General features: G+C 33.8%; 1 protein-coding gene and 1 non-coding gene across 2 annotated transcripts in view; one reads left to right on the top strand and one right to left on the bottom strand.

Moving 5' to 3' along the window:
• The window catches only part of LOC131803601 (beta-glucuronidase-like), a 97,629-nt gene that overhangs the window by 59,179 nt on the left and 21,725 nt on the right, over positions 1–16,725 (bottom strand). The gene's annotated exons all lie outside the window — the stretch shown is intronic.
• Positions 8,124–8,196, top strand: TRNAV-AAC (transfer RNA valine (anticodon AAC)). The gene has a single exon. It is a non-coding gene; the product is annotated as a tRNA-Val (tRNA).

Raw genomic sequence — 16,725 nt, 5'->3', positions numbered from 1 at the left:
ATGGAATCTGATGTAAAAGCTTCATGGATATTCACAATTTTGACCTTAGTGGAGGAGATAACAGAAGTTGTGAATCGATATATCACATCTTCACAGCAGATCTTGCCAGATACCGGAGAAGTGGAGTGGGTTAATAAAAACATTGTGATGTGTGCAGTTTGAATATAATCTTACATCACATTTTATAGCAGTTGTGATTATTCAAAATTGTATCCTTTGTGGGGGAGATACTTGATAGAGTGAACCGATATTGTCCATTTTCGCGCCTGACCTAGCACTGATGCAAATATTAGGATTTACAAAGTTGGAGCAAAATCAGATTATCCTTTCTCTTCCTGTGCGGCAATATATATATTTTTTTTTTGAAAATGTCGACCTTTTGTTGGTGAGGTACCAGAAGGAGTGGACCGATATTGCCCATCTCCGAGTTTAATCTAAGTTTGAAAATATTATTACGATGTACCAAATTTGGATCAAATCGGATGCTCCCTTCCAGAGTTATCGTGCGCACCAGCCAGAGAGACAGACGGGCGGAAATCGCTAGATCGACTCCAAATGTCCTGAAACGCATAGGGTCTAAAACCGTTATTTCGATTAGGCACGGTTTGGCTGTATCAAATGATATATATAGCCTATGTAGCCATATATCTGAAGTTATAAAAAAGCTGACGCTTTGTGGGGGAGGTACCAGAAGAAGTGGGTCGATGTATTCCATGTTCACAGCAAATCTTCTTTTTGTTGGAGAAGTACCAGAGGGAGCGTGCGATATTGTCTCTTCTCAACCCGACTTTGCAGAACTAACATAGTTGAAACTAAATTCGATGATTCTTTTTCTTTTATGAGGTAAGATATTGTCCTTGAAAATTTCAAGGGAAGAGACGGCTATTGTCCATTTTCGATTTCGATCTAAGTTTGATAACAACATCACGATGTACAACGTATGGGCGAAATGGTGTACTCCCTTCGGGAGTTATCGTACACATTCCGCCAGTCAACCAGACAGGCGGATGGACGAACGGACACCACTAGATTGACTCTAAATGTCCTGGAACGGATTTAGTCTCTTTGGACGGGTATAAAACCGTTATTTCGATGAGGCAGGTTTTGGCTGTATCAAAAGATATATACCCGCTGTAACTATACGGCTGAAGGTATAAAAATAAATATTGTAGAAATTTAAGGCTACGATAAAAATTCCCGTTCCACAGTATGACTACCCTATTTAACGTTTCCTGCTTAAAGCCTTAAAAAGTAAATAATGTTAAACTCAAAATAAAGGAAACACTTGAAATACAATCAAAAATAGTAACTTGAAAAACAATTATGTCCAACAACGACGACATACACATGTTGTTGTTATCGCATACAAGGAATATTTGGTTGAAATATGAATAGGCTAATGAAACATGAGAGTGAAAACCAAAACTCAATAACATTTCAACCCCCATTTATAACAATAACAATAACTACTACTTTTTTTTCGACATGAATAGAAAAGTAGTCACATAAACACAACGCTTAATACTTAAATACGTATTAAATGTTTGGTATATTTTTTTTCTGTATGACCTCTTAAATATTCTCGAATTTGGATGGATACACAGCTTTAAATATAAGTGGTGTTGTATAGAAGTTTTTGGGGTTTAGGTATTCGAAGTTTTTTGCGAATGTGTGTGGGTCATTGCAGCAATACATCAAATGCTTTGACTTCCTCAGACAGGGATTCATTAATGAGCCAACACTTAAAGCTAATATTTGCTCTATTAAAATTGAGTTAAAGAAAAATTAAAGTTTACAACCGTTTAGAATTTGATTCTAGGTGTTATAAAAAATCTCAGGTAAATTTCAGAAACAGAGCACTATGTTACCATAAACATTATAAGAGGTTAAAAAACGACGCATTTTTTTTGGCCTAAAATCATCAAAAACCTTTGGATGTTAACATTACTCACTTAGTCTCACATTACCTGAAGTGCGAATTTCTCACCACACACAATGACTGTGCCAACTATGTCATTAAACAAATGCCATAGACTTTTCTGTGTCGCATAGTATTAACCTAATTTGTTGTTATTTACTAATCAAGGTCAAACGCAACTTTAATTTTGTCACCAAAAAAATGAGAGCATGCAAAACCAAATTAAGATTTCAGTCAAAAACAAGAAGAAAAAGAAGGAGAATGTGGTTTGAATGCATTTTTTAACAAAAACATCTGTAAGGAGGACAATCCATGGTAATTAAATATTGGGTGGAAATTGCTTAGAATAATGAAAAACTTTAAAATATTTATAATATTATCAACATACATTATTATCATACTCATATTCATAAAAAGAAAACAACTTAAAAAGTATCAGCCGGTTTTGCCGACATATGTATATCATTACCTCAAGAATGAAATTAATTTTTTAGTCGTTTAAATTGTGCGTTTGTGTGTATGTCTCCTATAAAGTCCATATTTTTCATCATTGTATAATTCAATGATAATGTTTCTGCCACAATCTCCGACTGAATGAGTCTCAGTTTGGCATTTCGGAGTTTATTTCATATAGACGTGCATTCCAAATCTACGCTTCTAACCAATATTCTCTTGGGGATAACAAATTCAATAGAAAGTGGACTTGGGGGTACACTAATGTGGGAACTATACTTAAATAAATGCCTATGTGGACAATTACCTGTATGGTGGTTTTCTATCCCAGAATAGCCTAAATAAATAGCCTTAGAAACAAAGATGCCAAATAAGGGCAAAAAAAATTAAAAAAGTGACCAAGACCCCGATAATAGCCTTAATTATATGATGTTTATACCAAAACGAGATCAGTTTTTGCAAGAATTCTTCCCAAATTACCAACATTTGCCGAAATTAGTATGAAAACAAGTAAGCAAAGGCTATAGTCGTGCGGGGCCGACTATGTTATACCCTACAACACTACAATATGTTAGAAGCTCCCTTATGTCCAAATCCATATTGGAAGATTTCGCTTTAGAAATTAGTATTTTGACAGGGACATTTGCCCAATATTTATGCACTCCGTCGGGCTGTTAGTTGTTGTAGTCCATTTTACATCTAAATATTATCCAATGGTCATCCAAAATGCTAGAATTCTTCCCTGGCCTTAACTCTCTTCACAGGCGTGTTGATTGGCTTCAATTGTGTGATCGGAAAAACATTTCGGTTTTTGGTTGATTTGAACCCCTAATCATCCCCAAAAGCAAGAATACCCTCTGAAAATCTCCAAATTTAGACTCATCTTTATGATTTGCTTGTGTACGATATTTGGCTATATTCGTTAACGAAATCAGCATAAAAAAGCCAGAAGTTTGCCTTTTGTGTATTTCGGATATCGCCTGTAAGTAACGCTTTTTTTCACACAAAGTAGTCGATTGTACCCACTGTCCTAAACTCTAACTTTAAGCAATAGGCCTAGCCCATCTGAGCCCAACCCTACCCTTGTGAAAATTTTCGTAAGGATCGGACGACATTTGCAATACTTATATAATATCCCCAACCTGTGTTGTAAGGTGGAAAAATATTATTACAAGTCAAATTGAAAAAAAAAAAAATCGCATGCGATAAAAAATATGAAAAACTAAAACAATTTCACAAAATACTACAAAATCTAAATGAACATCAATATTGGCATATTTTCAGCGATTTTTTTTAGATTTAATACTTTTATGTTAAGGGGGCATTCTGAATTGACAAAATTTGTCAAAATCGGTCCAGCCATTCTGGTGATATAAGCATTCTAACTAACATCCTTTTCCTTTGTGCATACACATTGTATATATTTCGCTATATATTTATATCGGTTATATATAGCGAGATATATATCGGCATCAACGTAACGGTCAGAATTGGCCTGTTTGTCTATTTGTGATTTAGCCCAGATTAAAAATATTCGCGATTTAATGGAAAATTTGACTTTTATTTAACACAAATATTGTGGCCTATTTCACCCACTAAATATTACCCGATCACCATCAAAATTGGAAGACTTACCCATCCCTAAGGTCTAGCCCCATGCTAACTTCCGCTTTGATTGGTCTATAATTGCGACCTGTAGAGCAACTGCAAAATCAGGAATTTTTTCAGTTTTTGGTTCTATTCTGACCCTATCCCCACCTCCATTCTAAATTTCGTGAAGATCGGGCCATAATTGCGACCTGTAGAGTGATTACAAATAAACATGGACAGACGGACGGACGGACATACATAGCTAGATCGACTCAGCTCGGCGAGATCGGAAGATCCATATATACTTTCCTATGTGGGAAACCAATATTTCGAGGTGTTACATAATTTTTGGCCCAATCAAACTTATAATACCCCCAACACACAGTGTTGTTGGATATAAACATATGGTTAAAATATGAAATATGCATGAAATCGGGTTGTACCCTTACGACCCATATCATGACCTGCAAAAGCGATTTAAGGTATCTTAAAAGCTTAGGAAGAAACCTGTTTCTTACTAAATGTAAAATTCGTTCTACTATTTTGCGTCCTCTATATTCCATATTTCACTGATTGCAGTCCCAGTGAGTTCTCATTGGACGGATTATTGTCATGTGAAAGAAGAAGGTCCACGTTTTGAAATGAGCCCTATAACGCTTTGTCGGTCATAATATCCTACATCACATAGTGTCTTTGTGCATTTGTTTGTAACATGGAGAAGGAAGCGATATATACTCATAGTTACTTTTGAGGATCTCCATAGAATCACTTTCTGAGTTGATTTAAGCATGTCAGTCCGTCTTTCCGTCCGTCCGTCTGTCCATGTATTCTTGTGAACAAAATGCAGGTCGCATTTATTATCCGATTGAGATGAAATTTTGCACAAATCATTTGTTTGGCGCAAGGACGAACCCTATTTAAATTGGAATCGCCTAAATTTAGATATAGCTACCACATATATATTCGTCCGATTTGCTTTCTATTAAGGAATTTTGCACATACTACCAAATTAGGCCTGAAAATAAGTATGCACAAATTTGATCGAAATCGGTTCAGATATAGCTATAGCACCAATATATATTGTTCATCCGATTTGTTATTTTTGTCCTCCGCAGCCGTAATATGCACTTTGTAACAACAATGTTTGGAAAAATATATCAAATGCAGCTCAGAAATACCTTTGCGAAATTTTATCGAGATCGGTTTAGATTTGGATATAGCTCCCATATATAACTTCGTCCGATTTACCTTTTATTGTGCACCAAACATCTAATAGTTGCCCAAATGGGATGGAATTTGGCACATACGATCGAATTGAGTCTAGAAGCTAGTATGTCAAATTTGAAGATCGGTTCAGATATAGCTATAGCTCACATATATATTGTTCATCCGCTTTGTTATATTTGTTACCCACAGCCGTAATTTGCACTCCGTAACAACGATATTCAGGGAAATATATCAAATACAGCTCAGAAATATCTTTGCCAAATTTTATCGAGTTCGGTTCAGATTTGGATATAGCTTCCACATATATCTTTATCTGATTTCAAATTAATTTTGCACCAAATGGGCAATACAAGTCCGAATTTAAAAGATTCAAATGCTTCGACATATTTAGTCCTTTGAACTTTAAATTATAGTCATAGCGTGTATGATTGAATTCTCCTATAAAAACTTTTATTTGTTATGTGGAGCTCTACTAAATTAGCAAAGTGGTGTAGGGTATCATAACGTCGGCCCCGCCCGACTTTAGGTCTTTCTTTACTGGTTCTTGTTTTTTTTAATGTGTTCGCATAATCCAACTGAAGTACGCTGTAGGTCCTGGAGATGAAAGCTAAATGCCAATTTTAGACATGAAAGATCGCCATTTAACATCGAATTGCTCACTCATTTTAAAATTCAAAAGAATCATTCAGAATTCAAAACAATCAAAACTTTACAATTCATTGTGGTATGTCAAATTGAAAAAAGTTCACGCCAAAAAGTTTTTTCCATTCACATTTTTATTGGCTTATTATCACGCATTTTTTTTTTTGCCAAGATTGTATTAGTTGTCAAAATCCCTCAAGCCGTTTTTGAGTTAAAGCATAGTTACTTACCAAGCACTGATGAAAATATTAGGATTTGCAATATTTTGGCAAAATCGGATTATCTTTTCCCTTTTTGTGCAGTAAAATATTTTTATACCCTCCACCTTGGAAAGGTAGGTATATTAACTTTGTCCTCCCGTTTGTAACATCCTTCAATATTCGTCGTAGACCTCATAAAGTATATATATTCATAATCAGAATAAAATGCTAAGTCGATTTAACGATGTCCGTCTGTCTGTCTGTTGAAATCACGAGTGGCATTAGTTGGTCATAATGCGTTCCAGATCCGGTGGCGAACCATTGCATGTATGGACCCACGATTTGGTATAGTCCCTATATAACGGCACCTCTCGATATTCGGTATTTTCTTGATTTTTGCCACATTTTTTCACTGATTTGTCTAAAAATTGGTATTTGCAGGTCATAATAGGTCCCAGTTCGTCTGGCGAAACATTGTATGTAAAGGACCATGTTTTGGTATAATCCCCATATAAGGGTACCTCCCGATATTCGGTATTTTCATGATTTCTTACACATTTTTTTCACGAATTTCTCTGAGAATTGGTAGTTGTAGGTCATAATGGGTCCCAGTTCGTGTGGCGAATCATTGTAGTTATAGGTCCACGTTTTGTTATAGTCCCCATATAACCGAACCTCTCGATATTCGGTATTTGGTTGATTTTGCCACATTTTTTTCACAGATTTGTCTGAAAATTGGCATTTGTAGGTCATAATGGGTTCTAGCTCCTTTGGCGAAACATTGCATGTATAGGTCCACGATTTGGTATAGCCCCCATAAAACGGTACCTCCCGATATTCGGCATTTTAATGGGTTTTGCCACATTTCTTCGCGGATTTGTCTAGAAATTGGTATATGTTGGTCTTAATGGGTTCTAGCTCTTTTGGCGAAACTCTGTATGTATAGTTCCACGTTTTTTGTATAGCCTCATATAGCCGTATTTCCCGATATTCGGAATTTTTGAGTTGAGGGTATAATGAACGTATGTCATGGTACAATAAACAGGCCAGGTAGAGCTACTATCTGATTACATTTTTTCTAAGCGTGCCCAACTTCTGTACATTTTGTATATGTATTGATTGCATGATAAAATGGTGTAGGTAGGCGCATCAACACATCTGTTGGTACAATGGGCTTTCAAAATATTTTTGGCATGGGTTTGAAAGATTGAACAGTTTGGAGAATATGCCTGAAAGAAAATCCAAGTATTTCATTCATCTTTTGCGCTTTTTACTCATTTTAAAAATGGGAAAAATATTTAAATGGAAATAACTTGTAGCATTTGATTTTGAATAATTCTGATAGGAAGCGGGCATTACATTAGGGGTGTAATTCAATAGTTATACGAAGCTGTTCAACCTTCTTATTGCACCATGAACACATGTATACAATTACAAGTGTGTTTTGCGTTATTGAGCTTTTTATACGGGAGTCTATCCAAATACTCTTGGACCGTATTTCCATTCAAATGAAAGTTAGAAAAAAATTCTTACAAACAATTATAAAATACTTCAAAGTTGAAAATTTTCACTTATCCCATGCAAGACTTCTTGAACAATGAAATACACACATGTATATATAACTTTTGCATCTATTTATGTAACACATGTACAACTCCATCTATTTTATCATGGTAGAAGAATGACAATGAACAATTGGAAATGAAAATTTTCAATGAAAAATTATTGAAATTTTTGAAAATTAAACCACGATTTGTGTCGTCTACGTATTTTAGTCAAAACATTTTAAAAGACAAATTTCTTTATTATATCTATTGGGATTGATTTGATTTTCCTTTTGTTATAACCTGATTTGTTTTTTAAAAGTACAACAACAAGGTACATAATAAATGAATAATGGCTATCTCTGAGTCAGCCTGCTGTTATCTTTATTCACCACCAAACGCTTTTACATTTATATGAATCACTCTGTGACATAAAATATGTGTCGTTAGTATCGAATCGCCCATTGTTTATGGGTATTTTTATAAACACCACCAATGAAACTACTTTACCCAGTTCATGTTTAGCGTGGTGTATGCAACCACATATGTGTTTCCGTGGTGTAGTGGTTATCACATCCGCCTAACACGCGGAAGGCCCCCGGTTCGATCCCGGGCGGAAACATCTAATTTTTTTTCAGTTATTTTTTCAATTAATATAAAATTGTTTTTACGCGAAGGGATTTTAGAAATAGTGTTGTAAAAAATTACTCATTTCGCATATTTTAATTATTAAATCCAGCCTGATTTAAGCGACATTTTCAAACAAATTTGTCTACGATTTTGTATTTGTGGTTCGTAATGTGTTCTAGGTCCCATGGAAAAATATTGTATAAATATATGGGTTCGTGTTTTTCAACAGCGCTAATGTATTGCTACCTCCTGATATTCGTTATTTTATCACATTTTTCACGAAATTGTTTCCATTTTTCCATTTATATTTTTAATGGGTTTTATCGCACACTAATAAGAAGGTACATTCGGATATAGGGTAATTTGACAATTTAAGTCACATTTTTTAATGGATTTGTCTAAAATTCGGTAGTTGTAGTTCGTAACGGGTTCTAGCTCCGGTGGCAGAATATTGTATATATAGCGTATGGGCCATGTAGGTCCACGATATATATTCGATATTTTGATGATTTTAGCGACATTATTCACCGGAATTGTTTCAAATTTGGTATTTGAAGTTCGTAACAGATACTACAGCCTATGACAGAAAATTGTCTGTGCAGGTCCACGTCTTCGTATAGCCCCCATATAACAGCACCTCCCGATATTCGGTACTTTGATGATTTTAGCGTCATTATTCACCGGAATTGTTTCAGTCTGTGACAGAAAATTGTCTATGTAGGTCCAGGTATTCGTACAGGCCCCATATATCAGTACCTCCCTATATTCGGTACTTTATGGAGTTTAGGTACAATACCCACCGAAATGCTATAATTGTGACAGAAAATTGTCTATGCTGGTCCAGGTCTTCGCACAGCTCCTATATAACGGAACCTCCCTATATACGATATTTTAATGATTTTAGCTACATTATTCACCGTTTATTTCAAGTTTCGAATTTGAGTATAGTATTTGAGTATATTTGACAAACACTGTCTATGTAGGTCCACGGCGTATAGACCCCAATATAATGGCTATAATCGGTATTTTTAAAATTTTAACAGAATTTGTTAAAGGTTTTATTTTGTTTAAATTTCCAAATTCATTCCAAGTGGTGGAGGGCATTCAAAGTTTGGCCCGGCCGAACTTACTGCTTTTTAACTTTTTGTATATTAAAAACTTTAACTGCATTCTCCAACCGATATTACTGGGATTTGCAATTTAAAGTGGAACACTTTTGAGTATTGAATTCAGATACTTTAATGTATTAATGTTTTCTTTATTTATATTTATAGTATCGAAAAGTATATTGGTACATATTTATTAATTATAATTGTGTTTATTTGCTGTACGCTTCTGTTGTGACGCCTGATGTCAGTCAAATTTCATGGTTCACTAACATTTAGAGCCAGAATTCTAAAATATTATTTGCTTTGTCTGACAATATACTTCAGTTGCAATATAAACGTATGTTTTTTATGGATAGAAGTTCCAAAATTGAATAGTAATATAATAGGGTATCATATAGTTCGCCCGCCAGACTTTCGACCGCCCCCTACTCGTTTTCTATTCCTGTCAACTTCCGCAATCGAAGTAGCAGGTAGTTGCTAGTTTTAAATATATTTCCAATTAGAATGTTTAAAAAATACTTGAATACTGATAACAACTGGCAGTTCCAATCAATTTGGCTTTGACATTCTTTGGCCAATATATCCTAATCTCACTAATTTTGAGGGTCTTGGCTGTATTTCCAAAATTCTAAAGAATAGCGTTTTCTTTAAGTGTAGAAAACCTTTCGACAGATAATATTTTATATTATAACAACCGATGTGATTAGTAAATTTTTTAGTGGAGTTGTTGGTATTGGATCAGAAAAGTAAAACTTTAAAATACTAATTTTCAGTAGAAATCCATTGGAAAATATAGCCAAGACCCTTGCAATAACTAAAATCAGGGAATATCTTTATATAACTGATGTATCCAAAAGTAGACGTATGATAATTTTTTATGAATAATGAGAACTCAAAGTGCCAATATTTTTCTAAAATAATAGGAAAAAATGGTCACAACGTAAAGTGAACCGATGTGACCCATTTTCGTACAAGTTATTCTGAATGTCAGGGTCTAGGTCTATGTCTCTTTGGACCAAATCTGTTTCAGGACATTTGGAGTCGACCCAGCGATGTCCGACACGATAACTCTCGAAGGAAGTATCCGATTTAGGCCAAACTTGATACATCGTAATATTTTTGTCAAACTTAGATCGAGCTCGGAGATGGGCAATATCGATCCAATCCCCCACAAAAGGTCGAAATTTAAAAAAAAAAAATATTTTTTCTGCACAGAAAGAGAAACAATAATCCGCGTTAGTGCTAGGTCAGGTGCGAAAATGAACAATATCGGTCCACTCCACTTAGTACCTCCCCCATAAAAGGTCATAACTTTGAATAATTACAACTCTTATAAAATGTGATATAAGAGTCTGATTGTCTTCAAATTTCACACATCCCAATAATCCGTCAAGACAAGATCTGTTATAAAGATGGTAGGGATCGGATCATTTCTTTTGCTATCTGTCCCACATAGAGTTCAAGATTTTGAAAAAAAACGTCCAAAGAAAGCGAAATAAGCATTCAACACTCTTCAAATTTCACACATACAAAATTGTTTCTAATACAATATCTGTTGTGCAGATGATATATATCTGTGGACCCCTTCTGGTACGTCACTCACAAAGGGTCACAAATTTAAATTATTTTATCTGAAATAACTTTCAGCGATTCTTTACAATTTGCTTTATCTAAATATATCTCTCTTTACCAGAAACCTGAGATGAATATGGAATTTATGATTTTCCATGAATTGGATATAATTGTTCGAGTTTCTTGTAATATTGTCCATACCAATATTTTTTATTTTATATGTATTAGATGTAGCATGAAAATGGAATACTTCGGCCGACTATATCTGGTACCTCACACACATGCTAACAGTTTCTAAAAATTAGTTTACTATGTCATGTCAAGTGAAGAAAGTAATTGATATGGTCCAAACCTGGCACGTCGCAATATTTATATCATATTTATTTAGGTCCGACACGAAATGATTGTACTTAGCTATAGGCTTTACTTTGAGATTTATAGCGGAATTTTGTATAGATTATTTCTTCTTTTAACACCTTCCGCCTAAAATGAGATTTTTTATAACTATTAGGCGTCAAGTCGAAAAAAGTCCAAGGAAGAATTGATCTAAAAATAAGTGAATATATTTTTTTGTGAGAACATTAATGTTAATATTTTTTAATATTTAATGGAATTAGGGATTTCTTTTCTTCTGTGACTTATAGTAAAATATAATGAACAATATTTTTGTCTTTGACGTCATACTTCTAAAATGATGCTTTGTTGGAAATTTTTGCACAAACTCACACAAAGTACGACTTTGACCCTAAAATGTGTTTTGAAAACATGAATTCATGGTGTTTAGGTAAGATTAAGACTCGGACTCGGACATATAGTGCAATTATATGAGAAATATTTTTGTGGAACATTTTGACTTATATACCTTAAAAAGCATAAATTCAGAAGAATTTTCATCCAAAAATTTCTAAAATTGTTGAGTAGATGGACCTGTCCTATATGCGATGTAAACGTTCAAAACGCTGATAGATGTGTGTTCTTCTTCATCATAATCTGCTCGATTTTCTCCGTAATTAATTTTGGTATTTCACAGTGTTATTTATATGCATTTATATGGGATTTCTGTTTCGCCATCAGTAATGCTTTAAAATCAATTTTTAAGTTCGTTATATATTGTTACCATTATTATATTTTTCTCTAAAAACAAAAAAAAAAAATATTTCACCAATTACTCTGAGTAGATAATTCGATAGAAATTTCATTTTCATTTAATGCCGAATAAATAGAAGCAATCGCTTACCCAAAGGCGTCTGTCATCCGGGCACATTAAAATGTATTCTCGATTATTTATTTATGATAATGAAATTATGCAATATTTATTATTTTATGTAAATTTAAGCCATATTAGCAAATTAGAGAAATCATAAATCTCAACAATGGACAAATTGCAGGGTTGCATATGCAATATGTTTGAATGTCGGTCGGTCGGTTGCTCGTTTGGTTGACGGCGGTGGTGGTGGTGGTGGTGACATTCACACTTTTCACACCTACACATATATTGGATTATAAATTATTTATTTATTGTATAGAAATTTGTTGGTTTGTTTTGTCTCTGTGTGTGTGTTAGTGTGGAAAATCTTTTCAAAATTAACAATTCATTTTTATATAATTTTCTATTTGTCCTGTATTTTGATATTTTGTTTGCAATACACACGTGAAAAAATCCATAATTTTAATTAATATGTTTATATGTGTTTTAAAAATCGGATGGTTATATTTACTGTAAATTTGTGGTTAATTGCAAAGAATATGTATATCATGGAAAATAACATACACACATACAAATACAATGATATCATATTTGTTATAAATTTTTTGATTTAGCAATTTATGTTAATTTACTGCATAATACCACAATATTGATATGGTTTTTTTATTGTGGTCATTGTTTTCATTTGGAAATGTTTTAAATTACACGAGATTACAGTTTAAAGAATTATGGCATTGACATAGAAAAGTTTATAGCCATCAATACGATTATAAGACTAAAATGTGCCGAAAAAAGTTCAGCAATTGTAAACTGAGAAGTAAAACTTTTTGAGTGTGGGGTTGATCGCATGAAAGTAAACCCCATTTTCTGTTGAATACAGTATATTAAGTTTGTCATTCCATTGTAACACCTTAAAATATACATTTTAGACCCCACAAAGTATATATATTCTTGATCAGCATAAAATTCTATGTCGATTTAGCGATGTCCGTCCGTCTGTCGAAATAACTCTAGCTTCCGAACAAAATGAACTAGGTTGATAAAATCTTATTCAAATGTAAATGTGTATTATATAACGGCTACATTCGGTATTTTTAAGATTTTAACAGAAATTTTTAAAGGAATTATTTTTTTTTTATTTTGAAAATTGCCAAATTCGTTCCAAATGGTGGAGGGTATTTAAAGTTCGGCCCGGTCGAACTTACACTTTTTTACTTGTTTCCTATTGAGGTCTTAAATATATTTAGAATTTCTGTGAATTTTTATGGGCGTGAAAAATAGTTTTTTTTTAATTTTTTTAGTGATAAATATTTAAAAATTTTATTTCCTCACTACCATCCCAAAATATCCGATTTTTCATTCATTTGAAAATATTGGCTTGTTGGAACTAATGTAATATAGGCGAGATTTTGAATTAAATCCCGAATTGAAACCGATTTATTTGCAAAATGCGTGAAAATATGTTGAATAGTCAATATTAAGAGGAACCAATACATGGATGGTTATCCCAAATAATAGATCCATACTAACATTTGTTTATGGGGAGGAATCTTGCATAGTCCTAAACCGAAAAGTCAAACTAAACCACAGAAATTTTTATTATGTTAAGAATTATGAAAGGGAAATTTAATATATCGAAATTAGGATATAACGTTGCATGGGTGCAATATCCTAGCGTGTACTTATATACACAGAGGGTTCTATTGTGATTTTGGCAGACGGATCAATATGGCTGAATAGGCTAAAAAAATAAACTAACAACTGTCCGCCACCGCGAATGCGAAGAAAGGAATTTGTATGAAGTAAATTTATGTTTGATTTTTCAATTCAAATAGAACTTAAAAACAAGTTAAAAAACAGTAAATTCGACCGGGCCGAACTTTGAATGCCCTCCACCATTTGGAATGAATTTGGAAATTTTCAAAAAATAAAATCCTTAAAAAATTCTTTTAAAATTTAAAAAATACCGAATATAGCCCTTTTATTGGGGTCTATACGACGTGGACTTACAAAGGCATTGTTTGTCATAAGCCATTACCATATTCAAATTCGATAACTTGAAATATACGGTGAATAATGTAGCTAAAATTATCAAAATATCGTATATAGAGAGGTACCGTTATATCAGAGCTGTGTGAAGACCTGGATCAGTCAGACAATTTGCTCTCAGAGGCTGTAGCATCCATTACGAAGTTTAAATACGATATCTCAAACAATATCGATGGGTATTGTACCTAAACTCGTCAAAATACCGAATATAGGGAGGTACTGATATATGGTTCATATGCGAATACGTGGACCTGCACAGACAAATTTCTGTCATAGGCTTTAGTATCCATTATGAACCTCAAATACCAAATTTGAAACAATTCCGGTGAATAATGTCGCTAAAATCATGAGAATACCGAATATAGCAAGGTACCGTTATATTTGGGGTATACGAAGACGAGGACCTGCAGAAAAAATTTTCTGTCATAGGCTGTAGTACCCGTTACGAATTTTAAATACCAAATTTGAAACATTTTCGGTGAATAATGTCGCTTAAATCACTAAAATACCGAGAATAGGGGGTATTATTATATGGGGGCTATACCATAACGTGGACCTACATGACCCATTTTCAATACCAAAAGTCCTACAAACATATTATACATTTAAGTTAAATGTTATCAAATATCGGAATAACAAACTTAATATACCCTCCATGCTATGGTGGATTTGTCGGATTATCCTTTCACATTCTGCGCAGTAAATTATTTTCATTGAAAATGTTGAAATTTATGTGAGAGATACAGAAGGAGTGGACCGATATTGCCCATCTCTGAACTTGATCTAAGTTTGACAATAATATTATGATGTACCAAGTTTGGATCGTATCGGATTTATCTTCGAGAGTTATTGTGCGCACCCACGAAATTTGAAGAGAATCGGACTTTTATTTCACATTTTATAAGAGGTACAAATATTATAAATTTTGACCATTTGTGGGGAAGATACTTGATGGAGTGGGCCAATGACATTTATTTTCGCACCTAGCCTAGCACTTATAAAAATATTGGGATTTGCAAAGTTTGCATAAATTTGGATGATCATTCACTGTTCTGTAAGGTAAATTATTTCTTGTGAAAATGTTGATCTTTTGTGGGGAATGTACCAGAAGAAGTGGACAGATATTGCCCATCTTCTAACGTTTATTAAATTCTATTACATTTCCTTGATCCGAAGATATACATTTAAACATCATTCAGTACCCGGCCTAAGCACAGAGCTTGAGATTTTCTCCTCTGGGCTTGACTAGAAGTTCTCTCTAAGAACTTTATTCCCTGGATGAGAAATGCTTACATAGGTCCGCGATATCGTATAGCCCACATAGAACGGTACCTCCCGTTAGTGGATATTTTGATGATTTTAGGGACATTATTCACGAGAGTTGTTTTATTTTAGAATTCATAATGGGTACTACAGCCTATGACAAAAAATTGTGTTTGCAGGCCCACGTCTTCGTATAGCCTCCATATAGCTTTCCTTCTTCGTATAGCCTTCCTTCCAAAATTCGGTATTTTGATGATTTTTGCGACATTATTCCCCGGAGTTGTTCAAATTTCGTATTTATAGTTCGTAGTGGGAACTACAGTATATAACAGAAAAATGTCTACGCAGGTCCAGGTCTACGTATACCCCCCATATATCAGCACGTCCCTATATTTTTTATTGTGACGATTTTAGGTACAATATTTACCGAAATTGTTTGAAATTTCGTATTTGGTGTTCCTAATAGGTACTACAGCCTGCAAAAGAAAATTGTTATGCAGGTCCAGGTCTTCGTATAGCCCTGATATATCTGTACCCCCTATATTTTGATGATTTTAGCTACATTTTTCACCAGATTTTTTAATTTTCGTATTTGACTACGTAGGTCGTCGTAAAGACCCTAATATAACGGCTATATTTGGTATTTTTAAGATTTTAACAGATTTTATTTATTTTTTTTTTTGGAAATTTCAAAATTTGTTCCAAATGGCCCGACCGAACTTAATGTTTTTTTTACCCTTTTTCGGATTTCGTCACACATTGTATTAGTCATTTTGAACCCACTACATAAACTTATCAATAAAATTATGTGGATTATTGTGTGCTTTAAGTTTTCGACTGAGGTCAAATCTGCATTCAAATACATTCACCATATGCTACATAAGTGTTTTTACTTTCATAATAATACCAGGTACGACTTCATATATGTATATAAATGTTCATAGGTAAAAGTACGTGTGACACTAACTTTCCTAATTATGATCTGCAATAGAAATGGGACAAGACTAATGTAGAACTTCAAGCTGATTTCAAAATCACGTAAAGATTTAAATTTAATTTAGAAAGGTATCTCTTTTGCAAAGCCCTTCTTTACATATGCATATTTTGGCTGAATAGTTTTGATATCAACCTGTCCTTGCAGGCGAAATTTGGTAATGCCTCTTGTTGTTGTTGCAATGGCACAATAATCCCATATTGACTTTACTTTACCACCACCTCCACCAGAGCTGTATCAAAATAAAGCCACCAACATCTGGCAGAAAAAAAAGTAACAACAAACAAAAGGAAAACGTGAAGAAGATGAAAATTTACCTGATACTCG

Source organism: Musca domestica, unplaced genomic scaffold (assembly GCF_030504385.1).
Source record: "Musca domestica strain aabys unplaced genomic scaffold, Musca_domestica.polishedcontigs.V.1.1 31, whole genome shotgun sequence".
In the NCBI taxonomy this organism is placed as follows: domain Eukaryota; kingdom Metazoa; phylum Arthropoda; class Insecta; order Diptera; family Muscidae; genus Musca; species Musca domestica.
The sequence above is the reverse complement of the archived record's forward strand: the minus strand, read 5'-3'. Positions and strand labels throughout refer to the sequence as shown.